Here is an 8,115-nt window from a genome sequence, read left to right on the forward strand (position 1 = left end):
GCGCTCTGCTCCCAGCCAGCCTCCACCAGGAGGACAAAACTGTGTCGTTTCACTGTCCTTATAATGCACAGAGGAAATAGGATTAGGTCCAAATAGCAGCAAGGTAAGTAGGATTAAATGGCTGGCTTAAATAAACTCTGCCGTTCCTTACAAGGCTTCTGGATATCGTTTCCGCCTGGCTGTGCTGCGTGGAAAGGCAGCGCGTTGCTGTGCCCAAGACGGGCACGTGGGGCTGAGGCTGGGGGGGGATTGGAAATGTAAACGGCTTTGCGAATATTTTCCTTTTATTTTTTTAAGTGAAATTTGAATTTTGCCGCTGTGAGGCGATGAAAACCCCTGTGGGAGAAGCAGAGAAGGAAGGAAGGGTGGAGGGGTGGAAGGATGGAGAGATGGAAGGATGGAGGGATGGAGAGAAGGAGGGATGGAGGGATGGAAGGATGAAGGGATGCAGTCTTCGTGAACGCCTCTTGCCCCCTGGCGTCCCCTCGGTGCAAGGACAGCCGGGGGCCGGGGGGGCCGGGGAGAGCGGGGAGGGGACCGGGGAGAGCGGGGAGGGGACCGGGGGCACGGGAGGTCGACATCGGCTGTCTCCATCTCTCGACACCTCTTTCCCCAAAACTCCAACCAACAATCCCAGCCAAACCGACACAAGCGACACCCCCGGGCAAAACTTGTTTCTCCTTCCCCAAAACACCTTCCAAAAATAATGAAGATCCTGCTCAGGTCCTCAAAGGCAGTTCGAAGGGCAGGAATGGGAAAAGAGAGGGGAAAAAAAAGGAAAAAAAAAAAGAAAAGAAAAAAGTGCAATAAATTTAAAGAGTTGGTTGCTAGGAAGGGAATGCAGTGGCTTATTTGGCATTTCTATCCTCTTTTGCATAGTCTCAGTTTCAGCTGGCAGACCAGGAGCTACGTGGTTGCCTCCATTAAATCTGTTTCTCATTGCTGACAAGATTTTAAGAAAGGTTCCTAATGACCGATACAGGCTGGCATCGCAGCCGAGTTTTGTAATTAAACGTTACTGAGCAGCGGCAGTAGCTGGGGATAAATGTCAAGGCGCTTTTTTCCTTTTTTTTTTTTTTTTTCCTTTCGCGATTTTCGGAGGAGAGGCTGGATATGTCACACGGAAATTGCAACTGCCAAAACAATCTACCAGGAGCACATCAATAAAAATAACTTCCACGTACTTCCCCAGCGAGCCAAGGAAATGACACTTAGTGGCTGTCGATGCTGAGGATCTCCCAAACTCCCTCAAAAGCTGCAATTACCAGCGGCCCCGGCAAATGTCCCGTCCCGCTGAGGCAGGACCCGGGATGCTCGATGCAGCCTGCAGTCGTTAAATTGAATTTTACCGAGAAATGATGCTTGGTTGGCAAATTGACTGTAGAAAAAAAAAAAAAAACAACACCCAAAAAAACCCAAACCGAGGACATTAATAAATGCGAGAAATTTCACGTGCAGGGGGAGAAGTGGCAGGGCAGAAGTTATGGTGACAGTGAGATGCGAGCACTGTTTGGGATGCTCGGTGCCCTGGGTGGGTGCTCAGGTGGGGGTGCCCAGCCGGCCCCCGGGCTGACACTCCCTGCCCCTCCACCCCAAACCCACGGGGTTTGGCCGAGGTGGGATCAAACCCATTCAGCCAACTTAGCTGCTGCTTGTCTTCCCTTCTCTCTTTGCCTTCCTTGCTTTTCCTTCTGGATTTTCCTTTTCCTTCCTGCCTTCCCTCTCTTCCTCCTCCTCTCTTTCTCCCTTTCCCTTTCCCTTTCCCTTTCCCTTTCCCTTTCCCTTTCCCTTTCCCTTTCCCTTTCCCTTTCCCTTTCTTTTCCCTTCCCTTTCCCCTTTCCTCTTCTCCCTTCCTTTTCCCTTCCCCTTTCCCCTTCTCCCTTCCTTTTCCCTTTCTGCCACCCCCCGGCACAGCCCCCCACGCCCGCCGGGCTGCGCACACGCGGCCCCTCCGCGCCTCGCCCAGGAATCGCCCCAAAACTTAACTATTAATTTCTTTTAAAGCGCATTAAACCACTTCCCGCGGCCGGGCGAGCGCGGGGGCCGGGTTCATCCATATGCATGCCGAAAGTTTCGCGGCGGCGGCAGCCGGGGGGTGCAAATTGCGAAGTTAAATATTTGTTTTTAATTTTCTGGCTCAAAAATTTTAACTAAGAGGCAGGGTTCCCGCCGCTCTAATGTGCTTGCATAAATGGCTTTGTTATTACTACTTTCCTGCTAAAACAACATTTGCTTCTCGTCCTGACACACGGTGTTTGGAATCCGGGAGGGATCTGCCATCTCGGATGGAAAAACCGAGCTGAGACACCGCGGCCGGGGCCGCCGCGCAGCCCGCCCGCGCCCGCGCAGAATTAACCCAACCCGGCCCTCCGATTAGCTTTTAATTAGATTTTCTGATTATACATATGTTTAAATGACAAGATTGCGTGTTTATGGAGGGAGATTTCCTCAAGAGTCTATTTGATTAAGCGTATTTACAATAACTCCAGTGGTTAAACATTGTCACATTTTTACAGGACGGTTTAATGAAAGTATAATTTTAAGACGGGGAAAAAAAGTTGCAGAGAATGGCGCGCTCCAGCCTGCCCCGGGCCTTAGATTTTATATTTTATTTTATTTTATTTTATTTTATTTTTTATTTTTATGTTTAATTTTTTTTTACCTTTTTTTCCCCCTCCTTTTACCTTCTTTTACCTCCTTTCCTTTCACCTTCTTTTGCCTTCATTTATTTTACCTTCTTTTATTTCCATCAGACGTTACAACCAATAAACCACAGAACCCAGGGCCGGGGGTCCTAGAGGCAGACAACAGGGCCTTTGTCAGCGGATCCCCGCGGACAGGAGCCCTCAGGCCCCGCGGAGCCCCAGCGCGGAGCTGGAGGTGCGCACTCGCATCCCCCGGCCTCGCTCACAGCGCGGCCACTTGCGCGGGCAGGTGGGGTTGGATGGGGGTGCTTCTCCCCTAGGGCACTAAGCGCGGCTGGGGCATATTTTTAAAAAAATTATTATTATTTTTATTTTAATTTTTTAATGGTTTTCTTTTCTTTCTTTTGTTGTTGTTGTTGTTTAGGTTTTTTGGTGGCTCCACTTCTCCTTGCTGTTCCCCCACCCCCGCCACGATTTCCTTCGTTCTTCCCCTTGCCAGATTCCACCCCCTGCCGCGGAAAACCCGCGCCCGGCCGCGCACCCAATGCCCCCCTCCCTCCCGGCGGGCTGCCCCCCGCAAGGGGCCGTCGGTGCGGTGCGGAGGGAGCGGAGAGTGCGGGGCTCACCGCCCGCCCCGTCGGGCTGCGGGGTCCCGGGGGGCGGCACGACTCTGCCCCGCGGTAAACACGCGGTACCTCCTACTCCTCATCCTCTTCCTCCTGCCCTCCAGGACACCCAGCCCCCGGCATCGCCCGCAAGCCCCAAGCTCAGCAGCCCTCGACGGTGCCCGGCTGGGTCAGGTCCTGCCGTGGGGGAGAGAAACCACCCCAGATTCCTGCTACCTGACGCTCTGCTATGACATCCCAACCCCACTGTGATATCCCAATGCTTTTTTTTTTCTTTTTTTTTTTTTTTAATTTCCCCCGAGATGTATAATTTCACCACGGAGAAGACTTTTCTCCTATTTTTTCGGACGGGGAAAGCTCCATCCAAGAACACATCTCCCTTTTTGTCTTGCTTATTAGATATAATTTAACATAAAACGCCTGTTATAATTACTGATTATACAAGGGATTCCTTGTTTTCACAAGCTACTAACAGGATTATCTAACAAGTGCTAGATTTCAAATTAACCATAAACATTACACTGGAATTCATTTCACTGCACTGGAAAAGAGGGAAGGAGTGGATCTGGGGGTGAAGGCAAGGAGTGGTCCCAGGAGCCCTGAGCTCACCAATACTTTCCCCTTTCCCAAGCTGTCCACACTGAGCAGAAGCATTGTCCCTGTAAAGCCTATGAGGACATTATTATAATTATTTTTAAAAATTATGAAAAAATATACAAAAATGGAAAAAAAAATCTGAACTCTTCTGAAGTGTTATCTTGGGGGGGTCAGAACAGCCTGATCCATCCTGGGGCAAAGCAGCAGCTCGGCCTCCTGCCTGCTGCCTTCTTCTGGCCACGGGAAATGGAGGGCTATAAAAAAATCTATTAGAGATGAGTTAATTAATGGTAATTGGAAAAGGGACCTCCCCTACGTAAAATCGTCTTTCTCCACAAAAGAGCATTTAAAAATAATCTGAGGGAAAAAAAGGCCCCACAACACCATAATGAAGCTTTTGAGCAAAAGGCCTCATGTTTTTATTGCCGAGGGGAGCAGGGAGCAGAGAAGTCCCTCCAGCCCCAGTCCCAGCCCTGGCCTGGCTCCTGGCAAACCCCTGTGAGGGAGCAGCTCTCCTCACTGCTGCTTGAGCGAAGCCTCGTGGTCTGAGGTTAAACCTGCCCGCCCAGCCAGCCTTGGCTGCAGCCCCAGTTTGCCTTCTGTGAGAAAACAGCTTTTCCTGGGGAAGGGGCTCCTGGAGGGACTCAGCCCCGAGTACAGACTCGAGTACAGACTCCGAGGGACGTCGCTGCAGGGCTGGGGTCCCTCTCCTTCGTGCCAGAGTCGCCGCTCCTCCCTGCCTTCCGTCCTTCCACCAGAGCTTCAACTCTTCAGGCCCGGCGGAAAGTAAATCCTTTTAATGAGTCAAATAATTTTTGGACACAAGAAAATTTTCCCCCTCTCCTTTTGTAATTAGAGCTGGCCGCGTGTCTAAAATGATCTGCTTTCCAGAGGGAAACAATAATTGAATTGTTGGGTGTCTCCCGAGCTTTGCAGGGCTCCGGGAAGGCTGCGAGGGAAGCTGAGCCGTTCTCTTGTTAGCGCCTGCAATGAGAGCAAGACACCCTAGAATTCAATTACGCGGCTCCTCCAGGAACCGTTATAATTATAACGTCAAGTTGTTTTTTAAAATTTCATAATTATGCTTTAGGATCCTTGCGTGGATGTTTGGGAACGCGCCTGCCCGGCCCCGGCCCCCCACACGAACCCTCCTTTGCTGCAGCCTCTTCCCTGCCCGTGCTTCAGCCACATTCCGCTCCCTGCATCCCAGGGCACCCGGGGTGCTCTCCCTCTCCATCCCTGCCCCTGGCACCCATGCCATGGCCTCTCTGAGCCCTCCTCTGCTCCACATCCCTGGGCATCCCTCCCAAAGTGCCATGACACGGTGTCATGGCCATGCTGTGAGTGGGCTGGTGACACGTCCCCGTGTCAGATCTCCTGTTCAGCCTTTCCAGTTTTCCTGCCTGCAGAATCGATTCCCATGCACATCAGCTATTCCAGAAGAACATCAGGAAAAAGCAGATCAGAAGGGCCAGTTACAGAATATTTTGTGTTCAGCTGGTGAGAAATAGGTGCCCAATGTCCTCCCTTAGGTGACACCAGAGGGGTGAAGTTTGGAGCAACCCAGGTGGTGCTGGGGACCCTGGGAGTGGGGTACCCCATATCAGCACTGCCTGTACTCGAGTTGGCACCTTTACCTTCATGAATGCAAATGTAAAACACTGAAAACCACTCCCATTACTTTTACAGGTGGAAATTAAAATCTAGGAAGGGCTTGATGTGTCACTGGTGATGCCTTGCAAGATCGGGCTGGGAGCAGTGTTGTGTTTAGAGGGTAGTTGAGTTGCTTTTAGGCTCTGTTTAGAAAACTGGATCAGACTGCTCATATTTTACACTCCTGCTGAAATGAGGGAGCTGTGAGCCTGTCTTGTTGCAGAGCCCTTGCTCAGTGCTGCTTCTCTCACCTGCATTCTCCAAGTGGCTGTTGCAGACCCACTGTGTCCTCCTGGACACGTGCCCTAGGAAATCGCTGCCCAGGACTCATCTGTGGAGAAACCAGCCCTGGGCTGACAGGTAGCAGACTGGATGGAGATCTCCTGGCTATACAGCACTGTTTGAGGTGTTTAGTGAAGGAAGCTTCTTCTCCAAGACAGGAAAGAGGAGACTGAGAAGGTGCAGAATGGCAGAAGGGCGAGAAGACTAAATGCAGGGAAGGTGGAAAAATGATGATCTGCTTCTGCGAGGAACTGGTGAGCAGCAAACCTAAGTCCAGTCAGACACAGTTAGAGCACAGGTATTGCAGCACAACCTGTTTTCCTGGTATGTGTAAAAATCCCAGCATCCTGCCATCAGAGGGACCCACTGCATCCTGGTTTGGTTCTCCTTGCTGAAGCTGAATGAGATCCAGGAACGTCCCCAAGCTTTATCCAGTCCAGTTTCCAGTGTCAAATCATGGAAAGGGTCTGACTCAGACTGTGGTGTGGACCCTTTTCACAGAGCTCCTTGATGTGGCGAACTGGGACACCCTTGCAGGCTTGCACAAAGGACTCTGCTGTTGGTTAGCCATGTCCTTTTCCTGTAGCAGGAGAAACTTGACCATGTTTTTAGCTCCCTGTAACCAGCAAAGAGCTGCAATGCACAGCAGGAGCAGGTCTGTTGTTTTCCTCTCCTACCCCATGGCCATTGCCAAGAAAGCTTGACAGCCACAGGCAGAAAGTGGGTGTATCAAATGAGTCCTGGTAACTGCCTAGTAGCACCAGGACAGAGGAGGTGCCACCAGAAATATTTTGCTTTGATAGTGCATCTTGCACTTGGCTGCTCAAAGCAACTTTTCCTGAGCTTGGACCCAGGTCCTGAGGAGGCTGGTGCACCCCTTTGGCTTATGGACCTGCACAGAGGTCGAGGAACAGAAGAGGAAGAGCTTGTCTTGATATTTGCAGGTCAGGGCCCCACATAACAGTTGTGGCACTGGGATGGGAGAGCAGGGAGGAATACACAATGACTGTGCTGATCTCAGACTGGGAATAGATTCACTTTTCATTCTCTCAGACAAGCAATTAGAGCTGTCTCCCCAAGCAGTTCCCACCCAGCAAGGAGTTCCAAAATATGAAAATTCTTCCCTTTCATATTATTTTCCAGATGTTCAGTCTTCGCTTCCCTTTATTAATGCTTCTTTTGCCAGGGTGACTCATTTAACAATTAGCTTAGGCATAGGGTGTAGCAGCTGTTACAGATATTACCTGTGCCTCTAAGGCAAAGCTGTTGTTTTTTATCCATCTCTCCTTTTCTTCTAGGCCTTTAATAACCTGTAAAAATATCTTTAAATTAGTAGGAAGATCTGATTCCTCAACCAGGTCAACAGATGGCTCACTTGGACCTGCCTTCAATTAAGCAGGTGGAACATGCCCAAGGAGCAGGCAGACAAATGCAGCTGTTCTTTCCCCAAGTCCCACTGCAGATCTGATGGGAAAGACTTATTCACCGGCTCCTGTGTCAGGCTACTTGTTCTATCAGCCTCATAACTTTACATTCAAACTTCCCTCACCTGGCTGCATCTCGCAGGAGATCTCTCCTTCCCACGACCATGAGCTGTGGGTGTGATGATGCTGAAGTAACTGAGCATTCCTGGTTTCAAGGTCTGCTTCCGATGGTTGATTATTGGGCAAAATCCTGAAACACTGGTGTTTCTCATCTTAAGCACTGGTAGATAGCTTTGGTTCACATATTAGTGGACTTTGAGAGTGGGGTTCAAAACTTGAGCCTAAGTGCTGTCTTATTTTAGAATGAGACGAAACAGCTTTGAATTGTGCCTGGGCAAGTTTAGATTGGATACTAGGAAGAATTTCTTCATGAAAGAGTTGTCAAGCACTGAATCAGGCTGCCTAGAGCAATGGTGGAGTCACCACCCCGGAGACCTTTAAAAGATGTGTAGATGCAGAACTTAGGAACATGATTTAAGTGGTGGATCTGGCAGTGCAGGGTTACCACTTGGACTCGATGACCTTAAATTTTTTCCCAGCATAAGTAATTCTATTAGTCTCTGATTCTGAGACGTCCCATGTCCTCTGTGTGGCCTTCAGCTGCCACTTTTGGAGGCTATGTGTCTCCTGTGCCAAATCCACCAGCCCTTAGGAATGCCTTGAATACCCTGAGGTGTCTAAAATTATGGTAATGTTTGTGCTTTGCAACCAAGTTCCACCAAGAGAATCATTAGTCCCCAGGTCTAGAACCTTCAATCTGTGTTCAGTATGGACTCATCCCGGCAGCACTGCAAGCTGTTGGAGTAGAGATGAAGTAAAAGCTAAACA

At 49.9% G+C, this 8,115-nt stretch overlaps 1 long non-coding RNA gene across 1 annotated transcript; it reads left to right on the forward strand.

The window, feature by feature from the left end:
- LOC126638380 (uncharacterized) lies at window positions 1-3,935 on the forward strand. The gene is made up of 3 exons (XR_007628584.1): window positions 1-103; window positions 2,754-2,880; window positions 3,070-3,935. It is a non-coding gene; the product is annotated as an uncharacterized LOC126638380 (long non-coding RNA).
- Window positions 3,936-8,115: the final 4,180 nt, after the last annotated feature.

The sequence above is a fragment of the Myiozetetes cayanensis genome, unplaced genomic scaffold, assembly GCF_022539395.1.
Source record: "Myiozetetes cayanensis isolate MyiCay16 unplaced genomic scaffold, myiCay2020 scf1, whole genome shotgun sequence".
NCBI lineage: Eukaryota > Metazoa > Chordata > Aves > Passeriformes > Tyrannidae > Myiozetetes > Myiozetetes cayanensis.